General features: G+C 37.0%; 1 protein-coding gene across 6 annotated transcripts in view; it reads left to right on the forward strand.

Moving 5' to 3' along the window:
- Positions 1 to 7,101: 7,101 nt before the first annotated feature.
- LOC124167291 (ankyrin repeat and death domain-containing protein 1A-like) overlaps positions 7,102 to 23,148 on the forward strand; it is a 461,220-nt gene continuing 445,173 nt past the window's right edge. For 4 of the 6 annotated variants that reach the window (XM_046545220.1, XM_046545221.1, XM_046545222.1 and 1 more), the window contains exon 1: positions 7,103 to 7,424. The gene's annotated coding sequence lies outside the window, so the exon portion shown is untranslated. Of the gene's footprint in view, positions 7,425 to 23,148 lie in introns of all 6 variants that reach the window. The other 2 variants (XM_046545218.1, XM_046545219.1) reach the window with 1 other exon arrangement.

Here is a 23,148-nt window from a genome sequence, read left to right on the forward strand (position 1 = left end):
AGGGTACTATGGGTACTAGCATCATAGACAGAAATGCAGGACTGCAGTAGACTAATTGTAGGCCTCAAGTAATTCGAATACGAGACGTAAAAATATCTTTAATATGTCGCGTTATGTTTGGACTACACAACCATTACGAATACCGGGCACTAATCTTTGTCGTATCTTTCTGGGAAGGGCAGCTCTCACATTAGTAGACTCAATGAATTGATCATCACCCACCAAATGTGGTTTACATACGCAATTTTCACAGATAGATGGTATATAGTAGGAGGCATAGGACAAGGAGTCTTTGTTGCGACCTCTGGTAGCCTCACATAGGGAAAAAGTTTGCTTATCGTTGGATTGGAGGGATTTAATTAAATAGGAAAATGAGACCTGTGAATTGGAAGAGTACTCCGAATAAATTGGAGAGAGAGATAAAAATATCTTTAATATATGGCGTTAAGTTTGGAATTCACAATCATTATGCTTACCAGGCACTAATTTGGAGTTTTTGAGAAAATCAACTCTCATATTATTAAAATAAATTTAACATCAGCTTGGACTTCAAAACAATTACGCACACCGAAAAATAATTTGGAGTTTTCAGCGCAAGCCATCTTTCACATTAGCAGAAAATTAATTGAACATCAGCCACCAAATGTGGGTTTCACAGAAAATTTTCATGGACAGTTGGAAAATAGAACGAGGTGGATATACCTTTATATTAATAAACCGCGCTAAATTTGGGCCTCACAATAATATCGCATACCGGAAAATAATTGGGATATTTCTGGGAAAATCAACTCTCATTTTTGAAGACTCAATAAATTGAACATCAGCCACCGAATGTGCGTTCCACGGAAAAATTTCACGGACAGATGGTGGATAATAGGAGTAGAAGTAAAGGAATCTTTTCAGCGACCCCTGGCAGCCTCACACGGAGAAAAAGTTTGCTCATCGTTGGACGGGAGAGGGTTTTAATTGAATGGGAAGATGAGACGGAACAGAGGACGCGAGCCTTTTGCGACGGGGGTGAGGTAGAATCGTTTCGACTTCAAGAGGCACTGGCGAACGTCCCCTTCTGTCGTAATGACGAATACGATCCCGGCAATAGGAGAAAGAAGAGGACGCAAGAAAGAAAAAGGGAGCATTGTAGAAGGAGGGGGAGATAATTTGGGAAGGGTTTGGAATGAAACGAAAGGGTAGGCCACTCTTTACGAAGGGGAGTTCAAAGAAGAGTGGGAAGAAAGGAATACTGTTACTCTTGACTGAAATTGACGAAAATCGACAGGGTTAAGGCGCAAAAGGAAGTGCCAATCTAATTACGAACGCATGCAGAAGAATTAAGTTTATTATTAAGACTTTATTACACAAAGATTGACCTTTTACATGCTCGAAGATTCTATCACTAAGTCTAGGACAGTAAAATTCGTCCATGAAGCTATATAGGGATTCAGGGACTGTTCAAGGCTCGATGGTACGTCATCACATAAAATAAATTTTTATTGATGGTTCAGAAGCGCTGATGAAAAGAATAAGTCGCGCTCGAATTGCTAACAATTAAAAGTGGAAACTCAAAATATTGGTGGGTTTTTGGTTCTTACTGAACTTGTGCACACTGTAATTTATGATTTATCTGCAACAATTTCAAATCTAGGTCGTTTGTACCGCAAATTTTGGCCATTTCAAAAACGAATGAGATTTTTAAATTAAGCCCATAATTATAAGGAAAAATAATGCAAAGCAAGTTAATTATAATGGAGAAAAATTACACGCCTGTATCCAGATTCAGTTAAGGATTCTATTTCTTCATGCCGACTTTCACGAAGTATATTCTATTCAACTGGTTATTAACCAAGTTTTGAGACATTGAAGTTTTCAAAGGTAATCTTTCACTGATTTCCCATATTTGGCTTTTCCCATTTCCTATTCGATTCCCATTCCTGGCTTTTCATTATGCAAATGACATGGCTGTTTTAAAAATGTGCAAATATAGATTTACATTTTGAATTGTTAGTGACTTTTAGGAAGACATTTAAATATATTCAAATAAAATTCGCGGTACCCAGGGTCGAATGCAGATTACGATGAATTATTTTATTTCATTTGAAATTTCACTATTAATTCCAGTAATGAGAGCCCAGAGCTCGCAGGCCTGTAGCTATTTCTGTGAATGAATTACAATAAAACTGTTATGAGTTACTTTACTAGCAATTTACTACTGCAGAGCATCTACGACTAAAAATCTTCATGAACAGCTCACCATACCTGAAATATCAAAGTTATATGCAGTATTTGTAGACCTAAATGGTGATTCAGGGTCATTTAGGAAAACTAGAAATGTAATTCAATTTATTGAAGCAGAGTTCTCAATATTAGGAAACAATAGAGTAAAAAATTGCTATTGATAAATTAAATTTCAAGGAATCCAACTCCAGTTTTATTTGTTCGGAACTCAGCATGGTGCCGAAATTCGCCGGAACGCCGTTCCAGTACTGGTTAAGAAAAGACATAATAGTCAAATAACACTTTTGTCAATTTTTTTGACTCAAAATTTCGAATAATGCATTCGTAACCAAAACAAAAAATGTAATTAAATGTAAATAACGACTTGAAGTAAAAAGACAGATAGAGTAACATTTCACTTCTAAAAATAGTTGAAAAAAGTGCATTTCAGCACTGCTATTTTTACCATGACGTCACTGGAACTTGGTTGCTTATGTCAAAGGCATTTGATGCCTTTGAAGGTAAATATTTGTTTGAAACAAGGATTAAATTATTTTCAAGCTCCAAGGCGTATAATGGCATTCTAAAGAGAATCTCATTACATTTAACACGGTTTTCAATGAAAAATTAATTCTGTGGTTATCGAAGTCACCATCGATATTCGTTAGACCACCATTTTCCATGAGGGCTACGGTGGATCCGAAGCGGAGCAAGGATTTCAGGAAATCCTCTTTTTTCCCTACGCGCTGAACTAGGCAGGTAGGGTGTGATTAAAGATTAATTTAATGTAAATGCAATTAATTTAAAAATGTAAACTGACTTATTTATTTTATTTACTTCCAAATTCCCCGTAAACAGTACATAGAGCACATTAATACATTAATAAAGCTCAGCACAAACATCCATGCCCTAGATAGGGACCACCTACCAAGGCGTGATTCGAACCCGCGACCGACGGTTTGGTAGGCGAGGACTTCACCCCACCGCCACCGAGGTCGGCTATATGAATTCCAGTTTTGCTCTTCGAGTGCATTTCAAGCATACATATTTTTCTAAATTTACTAGAAATACAGTTGAATTTATTGGAAAATTGAATTTTTATGCAAGTTAAAACTTTAGTTGACTATGCGAGGAAGTCTGTACCTTTCTGTAGTGAAGCGCTTTATATAATTCTGAATGACTGAAGACTATTAAGTTATGTTGAGGACAGTCCGTGGTCACACTAGATTTACTATCACGCGGAAGGCAACCAGTGCCCACAACAAAAACGCTACAAGACTGTTCCACCACTTAAACTCAATGTTATGTGGAATTAAATCATTCAAAGAATAATTATGGTCCAGCTTACATTTATAAAATTATGACGTCGTTTCAAGAAAATTATATTTAAGACTATTTTCAAGAAAATATTAAATGTATTAAAGACTATTTTCAAGAAAAATATCCTTAAGAAATATTTGTGAACTAAATTTGGTGCATAATTAAATAAAAACATGAAACATGCCAAAAAAGCCACAATCACCGAAAAAGAATCGCATAAAAAATCACGGAATTATCATCTTACCAATTCGTAAATTATAACCATGATTACAGAGTAATGAATAGTGTATATCAATGATGAGAACAGATAATGAAGTCACGAGGAACGCCCGCATAGGAATTGAAGAATTACCCCGGTAACTGTGAACTTCAGCTGAGAAAATAAGGATTGTTGTGCTAAGTGTATCGGTTTCCATTCAAAATGATGTTCATTCACCGTGAACGGCGTTGTGGAACTAACCTCCGCACAAAATATCAAAAGGTAAACTCAGCCGCTTGAAATGCCGTTCAAAATGTCATAGCCTCGTAACCAATGAAGAACTAAAAATGTGAGAATAGGCTGAGTTACACGGTGCTTCAGCGACGCAATTTAAGTAGCGATGAAATTTTGTGCGGAGGTAAGCGCTAGCGAATGTAGACCGCTTCCCTTGGAGTGCTTATCGTGTTGCCTACATGAAGCGTTGAATGGAGCAGAGAGTGAATGAAATCCGAGCTTGAGATGAAAGTTGGCATACTAGAAAATGTTTAATTGAAGGAGGAAAGCTTGAAGTTAGAACGAGGGCCAACTCCGAATTCCTGTTCACGATATAGTGAGGAAGAGATTTGATACCGATGGAAAGGTGAAAATATATTTTAATTTTATACAAATCATAAAATATATTTTATGGAAATTAAATAATCGCAGAATGATATGAAAGCAATGATACGCATAACTATTTAAATGCGAACCAGAGATTAACAGAAAATACTTGATAATCTCCCGAGACACTGAGGAAGTACTGTTAATTATTGGTCAACTTTCGTAAAGGAGACTTGAAATACCTGTCAGGTAATGCTTTCCTCGCTTTTTCATGTATCTATCACCAACAAATTGGCTGCTAATTCGGAAAAAAATGGAATTAGATTCGATCGACCTATGAGAAATGCTTGCGCAGAAAAATTTAAAATCAAATAATATATACATGGTCATGAATATTTCGCGTAACCACAAGGTTTTTGCAGTGATATATAGAAAACTTAAAATTATATGTATTAATTCTTACGCAGAAATCGAATGACCCGTATCTCTTGTCAAGGTAAGAAGGGTGAACAGTTTAATACGTGGCAAAAACGTGTGGCTATGATGATAACTCTTTACAGGTACCTACTGCTTAATTTGTTGATACTTTGGTACCCGCGGATATGGACCTATTGGAATTATATTAATTTACGGGCAAGAGTATTCTCCATAACCATAAAGTTATTGCAGTGATAGATAAAAAAATTGGGATTATATGCATTACTACTTACCATGAGATTAAATGACCCGACTCTCTTGTTAGGATATCAAGGGGATAAAGTTTAATACGCAGCAAAACCGTTGAGTATAATGGCAAAGAAACTCTTCACATTTAAAGCCTAATTCGTCTATACTTTTATTCATCGATATTTTAGTACCCTCAGAAATGGACCAATTAAATTTTTTATAATAGATGGTCAGGAGTATTCTGCATAACTGTGTGGTTTTTATAGTGTTAGAGAGAAATCTTAGGACAATGTACATCACTCCTATCGTAGAGGTTGAGTCTCTCTTGTTAACGGTTTAATACGGGGCGAACACTCGTACATGTGACTACGTATAATGTCAGTGAAACTCTTTACATGTAGGTACGGCTCAATTCCTCGATACTTTTGTACCCTCGCTATTAAAATTATACTAATTGACGGGCAAGAGTATTCTCCATAACTGCATAGTTATTATAATGATTGACAAAAAGCTTCGGATTATATGTATAACTATTTACATGGGGATTAAAATACCCATCTCTCCCAAGGCTGAAGGGTAAACAGTTCAATGCGGAGAAAAAACGTGCCACTATAACGGCAGTGAAGCTCTTTACGTGTACAGCTTAATTCGTCGGTACTTTTGTACTCTCATAATTGGAGCAATTTCCTTGAGGAATTTACCGCTGATCGCACTTGAGAAGATCGTGAACGCAGCGATGTTGGTGGGTCAAGGAGTAAGATATTCGGATTGTTCGGAACTAAAATAATATTGATTTACGTGCAAAAGTATTCTCCATAACCGTATAGTTATTAAAGTGATATATAGAAACCTGCACATTATATATATTATTCCTTAGGCAAAGATATAAATACACATATCTCTTAACCCCTTCCAATTCCATTTATTTTCTGAATGTCATGCTCCAATCCTCTATATATTTTTTCTGTGGTTCTTTTTGTGTGAGATGGTAGGCAATGGAATAATATATTGTAGTTTACAATCTACGCAGAACATTGAAATAAAAAGTGATTATTATATCATATTGTAAAGTATCTAGTTAAATACATCGATATCAAAGATGACGCTACTAGTATAATGCGGGACAAAAATGTGCCACTATAAAGGCAGGGAAATTATTTACATGTACTAATTAATTCGTCGATACTTTGGTACCCTCGGAAATGGGCCGATTGAAGTTATATTTGTTGATGGGCAAAAGTATTTTGCATATCCGTATGGTCTAACTATAACTATGGCCTGCATAACTCCTTACGTAGATATAAAATCGTTTCTGGCTTGATTTGGTGGGAGTTAGATATATCCATGATGAGAGAACACAAATGGTAATTTTCACGCTTTTTTATTCCAAAACTCAACAACGGACCATGGATTCAACACATCGTGTCATTTTAAAGGTTTCATTGTTTCATTTTCAACCTTATATGGACCTAATGACACAATAAGTTGTAACCATGGTCGGTTGTTGAGTTTTGGAACAAAAAAGTGTGAAAATTACGATTTGGGTTCTTTCATCATACTTACGTAGAGATAGTAATACTCATCTCTCATGAGGATCTAGAGGAAATAGGTTAATCGGGGAGAAAAACATGCCACTAAAACTCTTTACATTCTCCGCTTAATTCATCGAGGGTTTTGTACCCTCGGAAATGGACCAATTTTACCTTGGACCAATTAGACCTTATATCCGCTGATCGCACTTGAGAATAACATGAAGGCGGCGAAGACGGGGAGTCGAAGAGTCAAGGAGTAAGATATTTAGGGGAGGAAGCAGTTGGAAAGGGGAGTATGAGAATGGAGGTGCAGGAGGTTGGGTAGGGGAGGAAGCGTAGCCATTAGGCATATGATCCTCACGGTTGGCAGGAGAAGGCCTCGCAGTGGAGTCAGTGGTAGGGGAAGGGAAGGAGGAAGGGGGGTGGGTGGGTGGGTTTGGTCTCGCGTGTACCTCCCTCCCCACCCAAGCGTCACCATGGATACGCCCGCGAAGAGTCGGAGAGAGGTGGAGGGGACGGAAGAGATCTCTACCTCCAGGTGGCGCGCCGATTCGACACAGCATTCGTGGCGGGCGAACGTAGTGGCCTGGCCGCCAGTCGGCTCCGTACCTTCCCCAGAGTCGGACACGACTCGGCAGAGTGAACACTTGAGTGCGCCAACAAAGTTCTATCGGACTCTGATTCGACCCGTCCACACCGTTATTCCGCGGGAGAACCGCGACTCCGTGTTGGGGAGAGAGTATATACGTGGAGAGAGTGATATATAGACACGCTTTTCTCCAAAGTTTTACCCGTCTGCTGTCGTGGAAGCCGCGGTCTCGCCTGTCGGAGCCACGAGGTGTTCTACGCGAAGCGGGCGGATCTACTCCGCTCCTCCTCCTAAGACACTTGAAAGGGTGAGACAGAAAAAATATATATAAAGCGGAATGAGAACGAAACATATTGGCCTCTCTTCTCTTCCGTGGCGGTGGCTACGAGGATAAACGGAAATTCCAGACGTGTTTTTAGGCGTATCCATTAATAATATTAGTCCTACTAAAATACTTTACCCATGAAAACGTGAAAAAAGTTGTCTACATTGCTTCTGAGTTTTACCGCGTCGAAATTTATTCTCAGACCATAGTTTAGTCGCTATTCAAATCAACGTCTATGAGTCGAGTGATCACTACGAAACTCTCAACTACATATTAAAAATAATAATAATAATAATACTTCTACAGAAATATTTAATCAACGAAAACGTGAATAAAATTTGTTTTCACTGCTTCTAGGTTTTACCGCGTCGAAAATTACTCTAAGAAGCTAGTTTCTCTGCTTTCCAACCAGCGACTTTCGGTTGAGTGATCAGGACTAAACTGTCGTCTCAGGATCAATCTCAATGCTATTGAACCCATAAGCAATGGAGACATCTGAAAATCAACGCCGCCGATAAGAATTTGTTAAATAACTTATCTACACCAAGGATAAATATGCTCCATCAGAGAACCACTAGGCTTATCGGGGATTCGATGCAAAGCCTCCATATTGCCCATCAGTTATGATAGGTCAGTGACACCACCATGAAATCTTCATTCAATGTGATTTACAGACCATGATTTCCAAACTTTTTTTTAGCGTATTTGATCGGAAAACCAAGTCTATATTCCACAATGTAAGAATTTGGCTTAGTACAGCAACCTATAGCATCACTGACCAGCAATTGAATCATCTAAGTTCAAACCTCGGCTAAGGGAATTGAATTATTCTTGACGTATTTCATCCTTAGTGTAAATAACTTTGCGGTTGTGAGCGTAAAAGCGCAAAAAGTAACAAGCCACAAAGAAGCGATATTTAATGAAATAACTATATGAAATAAGCTACTGCATGACAATTTGTAAAACTTCTGCCGTTATTTCATTTGTCTTCAACCGGGATGAAAACAAAGGGTAATCATCAAAAGGTAATGGGACCATTACGCAGATGTCAGTTGTGATCATTATTCGTGAAAATATCAAAAAATTAATTTAATGCGTTTAGCGACTCATTCTTTCTGTGATTACAATAATCTGGAATTTCTCGGCTCCGTCGCCACCCCGCAACCTCTCTGTCTCTTTTTCTATCTCACTCTAACACTAGTCCCTTTATTAGAAAAAAACATCTTTTCCTCTTCTTTCCATAGCATGATATAAGAGATATCAGACACACAAATAAAATGGTACAGAATAAATCCCGAAACTTTAAAAATAACATGTTCGTAACCATGTGAAAGTTAAAGTTTATGGTAAGCATTGAACTATCTAGCTTATAAATTATTATTATTAATAATTTGTTCTGGGTTTTACCGTGTCGAAATTAACTCACAGTAGACAGCTTCGATGGTATTTCTACCAGCGTCTTCTGGCCGAGGAATATCGAATAAACTGTTGTCTACGAATTTTTCTTTAAAAAATAATACCTAAATCAATTTTGTGAACAAACAGCGAATCTTAAAACAAAATTTTCGTATTCCGAAAGATTTAAAGAATTTCTGAAATTAACTTACGGTACATAGCTTTATCTAACTTGCGTTTTTTGGTGGAGGAATTTCGAAGATACTGTCGTCTGAGGATATTTCTTAAAAAAATTTGATATGAATAAATTTTGGGTGCTTACTAACGAATGTGAAGGAAAAACCCTGGCATTCCGAAAGACTTCAAAAGATGTCCTGATACACATGAGCAAAATATGCCATTAATTATTTTAAAGTATGAAAAACTATTTTTGCCACAAAAATCCAAATACAAGCGTTAAATGCAACTTTTAAAATTTGCACTGACTACATCTCGGGCTTTAATTCGGGTTAAAAAAACTCCATCGTTGCCAACGTTTCGAAAAGCGCGTTGCTCATCTTCTACAGGACAGTCTGTTGCAGGGATCAAACAACCGGGCTTTTATATGATTGCTCAAGGGTCAAGCCGAACTTCTTGGTACCGATATCTAAGAATAAAGGCTAGATTACTTTACAGTGCCGCTTTCCCCCAAAAAAATATTATATCGATGAAAACGTGAAAAAAGTTTTCATCATTGCTTCTGAGTTTTACCCCGTCGAAATTTATTCTCATAGCATAGTTTAGTCAGTATTCAAATCAAAATCTATTCGTCGAGTGGTCACGACGAAAGTTGCAACTACATATTGGTAATAATAATAGTTCTACGAAAATACATAATCAACAAAAGCGTGAAAAACATTTGTTTTCACAGCTTCTGGGTTTTACCGCGTCGAAAGTTACCACTACCGTCAAAATTTCCCCATCAGAGAAGAAATTTTCTTCTTATGGTGGTATGTGTCCTCTCCGAGAAGGCGTTTGATGCATGAAGAGAATATTTCCGGGCGTAAGGGAGCACTGAATTATTTAATTCCCGTTTTCAAATACCAATGGTCGAGTTTTAAGTGTTCCGAATAAAATATAAATTAAGTGCTATTACCTCTATTGCCTTACGCTCAACTTTGTGGAAGTTCATTATGACGTCAATGAAATGAAAAAACTTAGTTGTATTCCACTAATTTATTTTAAGGTATGACTAGTTTTAACGTAGTGGCGACATTCATGATACCCGATGATGACGCCGCTGATGACGATTACGTATCTGATGATGACGCCGCTGCATCGAAACTAGTCACATCTTAAAATAAATTGGAGGAATACGACAAAGCTTTATTCACCTCATTAAAGTTTACCTGCCATTGCTATAAAAATAAAATCTATCTGCAATAAAATTTATTTTTAAATTATTTATTACTTTTATTTATAAATTATTATTTATCTTCCTTAGCTAACGAGAGGAAAACTTGGTGACAAAAGGTGACATATAAACTTAAGAATACCGTACGAGGTTGAATTACACAAAATAAAATTATCACGAAACGAAATTTTCCCATTCTAGTGGCGCATTAAGGCCAAAATCTTTACTTAATTTTGAAACAAAAAATTGGAGAAAATGTTTGGTAGATTATAAACTTTGAATAAAAAAAAGTTGCAATAAGCACAAAGCCAACGTTAGAATAAATTAAGACCAGAATTAACCGAGGTAGGCGACTTTAAGCGTAAGGACACCTTGAATTAATAATAAATAGATGACACTTTTTCACAACTTCATTCAGTAACGAACGACTTGTTTCGATTGTTTGGTAATTGTCAAGTTAACTGTGTATACTGTATATTCTAACATATAAGTCTCAGTGTACTTGAGTATGACCTACCGGTCTAAACGCGTCGTACGTTACTGAATGGATTTGTGGAAAAGTGCCGTCACTTTATCGCTAAGTAAAGTAATAACGTATAATTACACAATATGAACTTGACTTCCATCTATTATGACTGAAACCCTGTTATTAAAATCATCCCTTTAACGAAGAGATTCATTTTGGTAAGCATCGTAAACTAAATACAACTGGAATCGCATAGGGGTAACAAGTATAATGGTGAAGAACAGTGACTGCCAGCACTAACCTAGCACGCCCATCTATTGATGAGCGTGCTAGGAGAGCCAAGCGATGCGGATTTTTCACACAGGCACATATTGTCTCAAAAAGGAACGCTAGGCGACGCTTAGGATTTAGGAAGTGCTATTGATTACGGACAACTGAACGTAACTTTCCCAATTCCCTAGACTCGACTTCCAAGAAGCGTGATGCAGCATTATTTTTAGTCGCGAATGCATATCTTATATAATTAACACTTCAGCCAAAGAAACGATCATTTTTTTTAATAAATCTACAATTGAGCATTCTCCTAAAACATGATAAATGCTAATTCTCTACACAGCATCGGGTAGGAAATAAAATTATCTGTCAAAGCTATTGGGAGGAAAACTTCTTAAAAAGGTGACAAATAACCTAAACAATAAAAAAGAATGCCATTAGGATGAATTGAAAAAAAAATAAAATAAACGCAAGAAATTATTAATAAGTAGCTACACCAACTACAATCTCAAGTTAAAAGGGGAAAATTCTTGCTAAAGAAATGAATTTTACAGAGTTGAGTTGACAAACTTTAATGCTTAACCCGAAAAATAAAAAGATAGGGAAAATCATTCACCTTAGCAAAAGTAAACAGGCTTTTATGGATTCCGACCAAGTTTTGATTGTTCTTCTTTCTATACCAAAACCAATACCGTGGTTTAAATGACTTAAAGTCTTCAAAAGTGAACGAAATTGAATTATTTCCATCAGCTGGAACTACACTGGCATACGTCAGCTACCACTAAGTCTACGCAAGGATATTGAAATAATACCGTTGTTAAGCTTACATCACAGGGATCAAATGAGCATGACAACAAAATTAAAGCTGAAAAGGCTTCACAAAAATCGTCTTAAATTTGGCGAATATTACACTATCAGATACATGATTACAATTATCTAAGATAAATGGCTGGAATGCGTTAAAAAGTGCAACATAATATAAATTCTATCTTAAAATCAAATAATTGCTAAGATGACTATGTACCGACGTTAATGTTAAAATGACTTTACCGTAGAACTGATTATTTCAATTATAAATTTTATATAAACTATACCTTAACATCATTACAGGAGTATATGGGTTTAGGTGCTAATTTAAACCTTAGGTGGCTGATAATTTACGCCTATTTTGTGTGTATTACCAAAGAAATAGCCAGAAAAAATGTTTTAGGAGATTTGATAACTTATTTCAACTGGCATTAAGCTTATTCTGCATTTGGAAATAATTAAAGCCTGATAAATTATCTGCTAACCTTCTTATATCTCACTTACGAGGTTTTACTGATACTGCAAGCTTAGCTTAAACAGTAGTTCTATTCCAATTATATTACCAAAGGGATTATGAAACTCTACATAAGGACGCCCTAAGCAACAACTGGTATCAGTTCATAGCTCGTAATGGAGTATTATGAACGTTTGTAAGGGAAACTAAGTGAAATAGCACAATTGATTCTATTCTCTATGCTATGATAGCTCAGTTCATAGCTCGTAATGAGGCCTTAAGAACGTTTTTAACAGAAACAGAATGTAATAGCACAATTAATTACATTCACAAACATGTTTAGAGGCAAAAAGAACTTGCTAACACCTTGTGCAACTTTGATCTCGTCATAATAGAGGTTACGGTTTGTGCGAGGACCGAATTATAGCGTGAAAACAGCTCTAAGACTAGAAGAATAAAAAGAGCATTAGGACACAGAAAACAACACCTTCGGATGAAGCCAGCGTTTTGGTAATTTAATGCTTTTGCGCCCTTGACACGCGCATATTTTGCTGTTTCAAGGCACTGCCGGTCGTTTGCGAGCTACATTGAGATGATAAAAAGCCGAAAAACTCTTCCAAAGACCATCCGCAGTTCCTGAGAGACCCAACATGTTTTTCCTTTATTCCACCAACAACTTTAATAATGGCTCCTTTCACCCAGGCAACCTTTAATTGACCCACGAACGATTCTCAAACTCATCCAAGGGCTGGCTCTAAAGTCACTTAATAGCCATAGTTCCCTTACGAACCTTCCTGTTAATATTCATAAAACATTTATTTTTTATTTATTTACATTAATGAGTGGAAAATTCATCGACGAAGAATTAGTATCAAAATTCAAGTGTTGTGTATTTTTCGACCTTAATTACCTTGAAGCGATGTGTTTATCTTGCGATAAATATATCACTTCAAACCATATTGAAACAAAATTTTATGCAAAGGAAAGCTAAAAAGACATAAAACCCACGAATAAAAATCATAATTATTTCAAAACTTAAAGTCATGCAACTCTCCGAATTTAGTGCAGTGGCTAGTTGAAGCATTCAAAATAATTAAATCAAATTAACTCTCTTATAAACATGTGCAATTTGGTTTGAAGAGTCAACTTTTGCATTTCACAATTTTGTGGGAGTTGAAGGAATTATAACTTAACGTGTGCCACGTGATGCTGTATTTTTCCCGATCATTGTTTCCTTAGAGGGTAACATTTTCAGTGTTTTTTTTTAATTCCTTCTTTTCCCACGATAAAGGATTTTCACGAAGTCACAACCACTATTAATACTTATATTTCACAACTTGGCGAATGGCAAGAAGTATTGAAAATATTCTATAAATTCCAGCGTAATTTTCTTTTAGGTTGCATGTTGACTTTCATTGTTGCCATCTCCACTTGGTTTTATAAGCAATCGAGTCCTCGCCCAATGTCCATGGACCTTCTCCTATTGCCTCTCTTCTCTGATGAGGCGAGGGATATATTTTTTGCGCTCCTTGATGAGGCCGGATACCATGCTTTGAAGCTCATCAGCGCTTAAAAGTTTCCATAACAAGCTGTCCGTACTCCTTGGGAGAAACTCGATTAAAACGAAATATGACTCAAGTTTGCATTCATTCCAAAGAGTTTGATACAGAATTCAAAGTTATTAGATTGGGAACAATCAACGGGTACATAGAGAATTTTTACGGTCTTTGAAAAGACTTGCACATTGATGTAGTTTGTCATTATGATAAATGTTCTTTTAGTGTCAGAAGATTGAGTGAATTTTTTTCTATTTTCAATTTTGATCCAATGCTCAGGGCATTTTAAAAATGCGCTGCATTAATTTTTCCAACAAGGTACTTTTAAGGTTTCGATCAGACTTAATTTCAATGGACGCTATATTAGTTTCCTAAAGGACTGCTTACAAATTTGTAAGCAACGAATGAATTCGTAACAGTATTGATTTCATGTGACCGAAGCAATAAAAATATTTAGGAACAGTATTACACGCTACATTACCGGCGCATTATAGTTTTACCTGCAATCAGACATTGGAAATTTCATTTAAAATCATGTCATTTCCCGCTATCTCTAAAACTTCATTTCAAAATGACGTCATGTAGATAAAATGAAGAAACGCCTCTCTGCCTAACGCATATCATATTGTGACGCTAAATATATTTTCTCCTTCAAATACCGAACGTATTCATCACTCTAGTACTTGGTCTTATTATGTTAGCTAGTTCTCGTCTTGATTGCTTTAAATGCCCAGACATTTCAACTTAATTTTCAAGTTCTTAGTGCTTTACTTACTATCGGAACAGTATCTCGAGTAATATTTAGGACTAAAATTAAATATGGAGTTCCAAATATGGACACAATAATCCATTGGAGGCGCTGCAATCATAATAGATGCAATAAAATATCTGTTTGCAATGCGTAGAGTATGTGTGTATTTCGTTTTTGCTGATATTTTTAACAGAAGACTGCGATTTACCATTCCTTTTATGACTTTCCCTAAAAATTGCAAATCACTACGTGTAATTTTCGACTTCGAACATAACTTCTGTCTTCACTTCATTCGACAATTCCAAACATAATTCATAAATAAAAACAAAATATTGAAAAATCATGAGTTTACAAAGGATTTCTCTGGCAAAAGAAGTTTATGTGAAAAGTGTTAAAATTAGTTTTAAACACTCTACTTAGTACCCTATTTTTTTTTCTCTACCCTGGTCTTGGATCCCCCCCCCCCCCGAACGAAATTTCTGCCTACCCCACTTATTATCCGTATTATAATTTAAGCGGCACAAATCGATCATAATAAATAATTCGTGCCAAGTATGCAATCTGCATGAAATCAAAGGACGACATAGGCCATAATTAACTAGGTTAGAAGTTAGTTAAGGTTATACAGTGGAACTTGGTTATAACGTCATCAAAGGGACCAGAAGATTTTTAACGTTATATCCGAGTGACGTTATAAAAAAGCAGCCTTAAATCTGAGTGAATGCAATACAATACAGTGTCCCTGTGTCAGTGACCTTGTAGAATGTAGGGGTGGGAAGGGATAAGACCCAGGTATGCGGGACAGCCCCCGCTCCCTCCAGACACGAATTAAACAAAAGACTTGCATCCCATCACCAGCTCAACGTCCAGCTTGTGACCTGTTTTTACTTTCGATGTTTCCACACATGGCTTCTATGAACTTTGGGACATCATAGAATCACACTACCACTTTTGCAACCTAAGAATCGAAAAATATTTGACGCTATACCCGAGCGTCGCAGTATTTGTTGACGATATAAACGGGTTTTCGTACAACATAAAATGTTCAATGTTGTCTGGTCTGTATAAAACGTGACGTTAAACCCGAGTTGACGTTACAGTCGATGCCGTTATAACCAAGTTCTACTGTATATCCGAGGGCGTCATAAATTACAGCTTCGATACGAAAAATATGTGAAATTCTTACTAGAATGTTTCAAGAAAAATACACAAAAGCGTGAATTTTACTCTCAACGGGAACGTAATATGTTTTCTGTTCATATTCGGGGCCTCATAAACCGCAGCAAAACTTCTTTGTTTGCATTACACCCAACTCCTAACCCCTTCCTTTCTTCTCTTTATTCCATTCAGAAAGGGGACCACTCAACAAACATCTCCTCTCCACAATGGCTATCTTTATGGGTCATATAAGGATTATAGTCCACAGTAAAGTTGGGACTCATTATACTTCATATGTTGTCGCGAAGAACTCATCTGTTCCTTTCTCTTCACAAACAGGTACTTTCCCGTCATAAATTATGTTTTATGCACCAAAAATTAATGTCTTTTCCATTCACACCGTGGGCGCATCTGAAAGGCAAATGAATCTGAGGCTTAGATTAAGACTTGTTATAACCGTTCCAGGCTGCCGCTTAAAATATGTTGATGAATATTTAAAGTCCTACTTCAACTTCAGTAGCTCTTCTCGGGAGATAAAACATCGTAAGATAGCAGTAATATGCATACTCACTTCAGTATCTTGGCGCCACAATAAATAGACCACGAAATTCTTTCCAAAAGTACCATTTTTAGAATGGGCTATAATTATTTTATGATCTTTACGGTAACCTTTGTCTAGGGGAAATATTCGTTGAGTCCCCGTACTACCTTAATGAATTGAGTTAGCAATGAAATTTATAGTGAAACATCTCTTCAGAGAAAAGAAGCTTTCAAAGGACATAAGAACATGAATAAAAACACAAACAGTCGCAGTCAGTCGACGCTGAAATGAATGTAGCGGAGAACGTCCGCTCAGAACTCAGAAAACATCGGATCAGAACAAAAAAAATTCTCTCTAAATCTTTCATTGAGACCTATTTAATGATTGTTGACTCTGCGATCGGAAACCCCTTGGATGGTTGGTGGACGCGATGATCACGCGCTTTCACGCGACATGAGCTGTTGGATAGGCTCGCTCGCCAACGGGAGCTTGAAAAGACTCGCACGACGGCTCCGATTCTTTTGTTCCGCCGTCATTGCCTTACGAGTAGCTACTCTTGCATCGCCTGTCTCATGCTCCAACACCCTGCTATCTCTCTCTCTCTCTGTGCCTCTAAAAAGCTTTCAACTTGTAAGGGAGAGACAGAAGATGATGAAAGCGTCGCTTCTATCTTGGTGAGGCGAGTCAAAAAAAAAAACATGTATATAAAACGAAACGCCTCACCGAAAGGCACCGATCCCTCAGTGGGGCCGACGCTAAAAGACTATCGCTGCTACACCTTCCGGCGGTTGACGTGACACCAAACGGGGAATTTCGCCATCTAGTGAGAAATGTCCGTTATGTTGGTATTCCTCCATTTTTCCGCGGCCTATCTATATCATGGAAAATTTTGCGATAATTTAATTCACCACGTTCGATTATTAAGGGGAAGGCAGCCTCAAATGAGGACAATAAGTAATTATAATATTAATAATAATTTCTACTTTACTTACTGGTGTCCCTAATTGCAAGCAATTAAATGTTAGATATTTACAGGCAAGTAAACTAAAATCATTGAAAACCAGCCATGTCCTGGATATCCGGGCGTGACTCGAACCCGTGACCTTCGGTTATTCAGGCGAGGACGTATCCCCGCATCCTCCGCGGCCAGCAATAAGCATCGATAAAAGAGATAAGAAGGTTAAATTTTCAAATACAAAGTAAGATATCGTATTCTAAATTGCTTGATACAATTTCCGCTTAAATATATTATACTCTTCACCACTTCGCTACCAGTATATACAAATTATCGTACTTCTCATGCCTTTTCATTTAAATTTATATCTAAGTATAACATATTATGGGGATTGTATTCATTTGAATTGACTCATTCAAAACTTAAATTGATTTTTTACCCCTCACCAAGGTTATTATAACTGTAAAAATGGTTCAAATGACTTTAGCGTGGGTCATTGTTAGGAAAAAAATATGCAACGCTACAAAGCTGATTATTTAAGTTCCATCAATCAGGATGATGATGGTGCTAGGCCCAACTAGGCAGTCCGGTTTTGGCATTTAGGAGGAATATGCCGACAACTTAGATCATTTTAGCCATGAGGTAACTGTGGAGAGAATTCTGGGGAGGGCATTAGCATAGTATAAAAGAAAGATAATAAAATTTTTCCAATAATAAGGAATAAACTTGTTCGTAAGGCTATTCGGCTAAGAAAACGAAAAAATAATGTTTATGCTATTATTCACAGAGCAGAAATATAGGTAAATATGACTCACTCATTACCGATGCATGGTGCCCCAGAATTATAATCACTTGCCGTACATTTAAAATGTCATTCCATCACAAAAGCTGCTGATCATTTATATCACAGCATGCTACGTTCAATAAAAATTGGCCACGAGCAAAATAAAACATTTTCAACGCAATTCAAGCATTATGAATGGAGAATAATGACAAAATGAAGTATGAAATCATGTCGTAGACAACAAGCGCAGTATTTGTACTGAGAATTTTAACGTTTTAACGACTGTCAGCATCGTAGCGCCATCATTAGATACCTTACGCGGGGCGCAATTAATTTTGTTCACTACTTTTAATGAGCCATCATAATATTCACGAACTCATGACCCAATGCACTTGTTTTTGCAAAAATAGGAAGACGAGTTAATTGAGTTCACCTCGGAAGGACGGATATATGTTTTAAGGGACGTGGAAAAACCTCATTACGTGCAAGGCGAGCCATGGAAAAGAACCAAAGATTGATGCTCCAACAAAATGATTAAACCTCCGCCCTTTACTTGGGCTTACATAACATGCACTTTGGAAGAGTAGACACGCTAGCACATGCCTCTTCCTAAACTCATCTTACGCTCGCGACAGAATAAACACTGCGTAAACAGAATAAAATAAGAAATTACGCTATTCCAATTAGCAGCACTAGTTCACGATATCGCATTCTCCTGCGATCTTGCGAGTAAATGTTAACAGGAATTCAAGAACTCCACGAAATGAATGAAAATAAGCACTCCGTATTAATTAGAAGCATTTACAAGCATGGTAATTGATAAATATTAAAGACCCGATTACCGAATAAAAGCAATTGTGCCAGAGTTCAATAAATTAAAGAGAAAAATAATTTAAAAAAGATATTGCCTCCCTAGAAATTACTCATTTTTACGTTGTTTGAAAATTATTCACTAACACCACAATTATAAATTATTCACCTTAATTACGTTTATCTATGCTAATAATTTGTATACATTGATTTAAACTCCCAGACTGATCCTTATATTTTCATTGTGACGTAAATTTCCTCAGTTTTTCGTAAGCATATCGTCTTGGCAAACACTTCATTATCCTACAGTATGTCCAAAATAAAACGTAATGCACTCATACGTCGTTAACTATGGTATATTCATTGGGTAAAATATAAAAGATACAATGAAATATATAGGACATATTAATGAGCAAGTTATCAAATTGCGAGAAATACACCCAAGTTCATTCTTTAATGGCAATGAATAATTTTTAAGCATACTAACAATTAAAAAACTTTTGGTGCACCCGCAATCTTGTAAGTATGTTGAAAGTTTTCAATTATTCACATGTTTTTAGCCATTTTACGCAACTATTGATTTTCAATCAAGGCTAATAAAATGATCATAGCTTACAGATAACAAAACAGTGCCTATTCTCTCCCCACAAGGTGATTACTGGGCACAACCTCATATCGTTAGCCGCATCATGAAGTAATTACTTAAATTTTTTGTTCTGTGCACTACCTCCAAAATTTGATTGGCTGTTTATCTGGTGAGATCGTTAAAAAACTCAAGATCTGGATCCAAATCTTAAGCCTTCAGTGGGCGGGTTAAATTTTGTTACGCGGTTGGGCGCGCGGGCCACACCGGTGGCCCAAATTCAATTTTTTCTATTTCCCAAAAATATTGAAAATATTTTTTACGAAAAATAAATTTGAACTTTGTTTATTGTTTAATGACCTTTCTGTCACTAGGCGACACATTTATAATTAATGGAGGAACAAAATGCCCCCCTGTCCTCTATCATACCAAGGAGGCAAAAAAGCGTGCCACTTTATTTATTTATTTCTACACCACCAAAAACAGCACTATTTGGCCTTTACATCGGGGTTTTTTGTGATAACGTATATTAAATTAACGTACACCAACAACCATGCCCTGGATAAGAGTAATTTACCCAGGCGGGACTCGAACACGCGACCTTTGGTTTAGCAGGTTTGGAGGTTACCCACTTGCAGAAGTAACCATAAAAATAAAATATACGTGCCGAATATTGTTTACACGTCATTGCGGAAAAATATCATACAAAAATTAGTGCACAGCTATCAGTGATGCTGATATAGAAAAATGTTGCACAGGCGCGTGGTCCAGTCTCGCTCGCCTCTATTCAAGCGCTATTTAAATTTTCGAGCCGGCGAGCCTGATATTTTTACACGACCGGCGTACTTTGTCCACGATATACATTCATATCGATGGCTCAGTTCTAACAACACGTATCTCAAAAATAGCAATTTTTTGGTAGAGCAAAAAAACGATTGATATTTTTGATTGTGCACTGAAATTACAAAGCAAAAGTTCATAAAAATGACAAAGAAGCATTCATTGACAAACAAAGAGTTGTTATTTGCTTTTTTTTTAAATGTTATTACACTTTGTTTAAGATACCTGACTCATACCGGCCGAATTTGAGATATACATGTTGCGATACATGTGGCCCACTTTTCATGAATTTTAGGTGGTTTTCTTCCTTTAATGCACAAATGTCTATATTAAAATCTTATCAACATTTCTCTCGTTGTTTTCGAGATGCATAGCTCATTTAAATGTTCCATATTCTATCAATTTCCCTGCGTCATCAATTTGTGCGCGAGAAATTTCAAACCCAATAAATTGTGAACTGAATTGGCTAGGTAAAAACGGTAACAATCGAAAATAGCTGGACATAAAACAATGGAGAAGCAGGGATAGAAAGCGTTCACTTACCAACAGCCATCTATCAAGCTTTTCCTCTGAGCCTAGCGCAAACGCTGCGTGAATTTTCCCAGTATTTCGATCAATTTGATGTGCATGGTGTTTCAAAAAGTGTACACGTATTACAAAGTATTATTTTCTTCAGACTATCGATCGTTGCGCTTCGGTTTTTTCCGAGGCGGCAAGAGTAAAACTTCGTTTTTCAACAAGACGGGGCACCCCCTCACTGGAGTCGCCAAGTGCGTGAATAGCCGAATGAAACTCCACCGAACCGTTGCATAGTGGTCCGAAATTGGAAAAAGCCGGAAAAAAGTCCAAAATTGCGTTTTTTGAGGTAGAGACTAGAAACTTGACGTATATCCTTAGAAATAATTGATGATCATGTAACAATAAGTCATTTTTCATAGATCTCCTCCGTTGCTAAGATACAGAGGACCAAACACGACCAAATTTCCAAAAACACGCCCGATCTCATATTTCTGCGAAAAACTTAAAATTTAAGCGGCTGGTAGAGTTTTGGAAGGTTCGTAATGGAGTAAAAAGCATTATATTCCGGTAATATAGTACTTTACATTTTCCATCATTTTATAATATTTGGGTTATGTTGATGTGGTATAATGTTGCAAAATGGCGGCTCCATTTTTCTGGCAAAACCTGACATAAAGTAGACATTATCTTTAGTTTGATAAATGAGAGTTCTCCAATTTTTACGGGGAGTATTTAGTAGAGATAGCTTAAGAGTATAAAGTAAAAATCTTGGAAAAAGTTTGCAGCTGCAAAGATCCCCCTTCACGTCCCGACTCCGCGACGCGGAAGTTTAGAGGCTGAGGCTCATCAATTTTTGAGCATATACGTCAAGTTTCAGGTCTCTACATCAAAAAACGCTATTTTGGACTTTTGTCCGGCTTTTTCCGATTTCGGATCACTGTGGGTTGGATTGGTCGCAAAGGAGCTGGTGACTTAGCATATCTCAGCCGGACTCCGCGGTCACCGGAGTTGACACCTTGTGACTTCTTCCTGTCGGGGTTTCGCTTTAGATAACGTTTATGTACCACCACTTCCATAGAACCTGGAAGATGTAAAGACCCGGATCCGTACTTCCATATCACCGGTGACGAAGGACACACTTGCGCAAGTTCGGGAGGAATTTGAAAATCGATTGTTCGTGCCGCTGATAGAGGACATATTGACGACATAAACACGACTTTAACGACATAGTAAATCATTAGCCAAATTTCATGAAAATCAAAATATTAACGCCAAAAATCAGCGATATTGCGTAGTAAGTGACCCTAACCACAGGCAAAATAAAGGACCTGATTGAAACAAATAAAGAGGACAATAATACTCACTCATGGTGAAGTCTTCTCGGGTTTTCCACCGGGTGAGTTTCTTGTAGGCAGACCTTTCAATGGCTGCTTCTGCCATCGTCTCGATGAGCCGAAGGCGATGGCAGAGGAAGCCATTGAAACGTCGGCCTACAAGCAACTCATCCGGTGGAAAACCCGAGAAGACTTCACCAGCATCATACGTTGGAAAAGAATAAGATCTTACTCACTCAGTAATTCAAGCCGAAGCGAAGGTTAGGTGAGGGTGAGGTGAAGAACCGGAACCGCACTTCCATTTCATCAGTGACGAAGGACGTGCTTGCCCAAGTAGGGGAGGGATTTGAGCATCAATTGTTCGTGTCGCAGATAGAGGGCATATTGAACATCCGTGGTATTAAATTGAGAGGTTCGTGAGTATGTGTGTAGAGTTTCATATACGTATGTCTTTAAGTGTAATAAAGAGATGCGTTCGGAATACGCTCATTATTTTTGAAAAACACTTCATTTTGACCATTGTGTATCAATACGTTTAAAGTAGCACCTGTCAAAACAAATACAGTGTGTAAAGTAGCAGATCAGTGAGCATAGTAAATTTTCATATTAGTACGTCTTAAAGTTTAATAAATATATGTATTCGAAATGAGTATATTCTTAATGAAACACGCTGTATTTTGGCCACAGTGTATCAATTTGGTTAAAAGCAGCACCTGTAAAAAACTACGATATTTAAAGTAGCAGAACAGGGGGGGCCCGCATAGGGTCGAGGATTAAAACTGAAGGGAAATGTTAATTGAAATGGAGAGGCCCAAACACGGCTTTGATAACATAAGGTTCCTCGGATAGTTCACTTTGACTCATATCACTACTTTTTTACTAGTAAGAGGATGTGGAAAATGGCTCAAACGGCAGACCTGATGATGTTCACACTTAAGAACGAAACGTGGGAAGAATCTCATGAAATGCCTATTATAAATTACGACATTTCCAATAACTCAGGACTAATAATCTAGTGGCTAAGAAAAACCCCAAAATATTAAAAAAAATAATTGATAAATTACAGAATAAATAGTTATATATAAGG

This window comes from Ischnura elegans, chromosome 10 (genome assembly GCF_921293095.1).
Source record: "Ischnura elegans chromosome 10, ioIscEleg1.1, whole genome shotgun sequence".
NCBI lineage: Eukaryota > Metazoa > Arthropoda > Insecta > Odonata > Coenagrionidae > Ischnura > Ischnura elegans.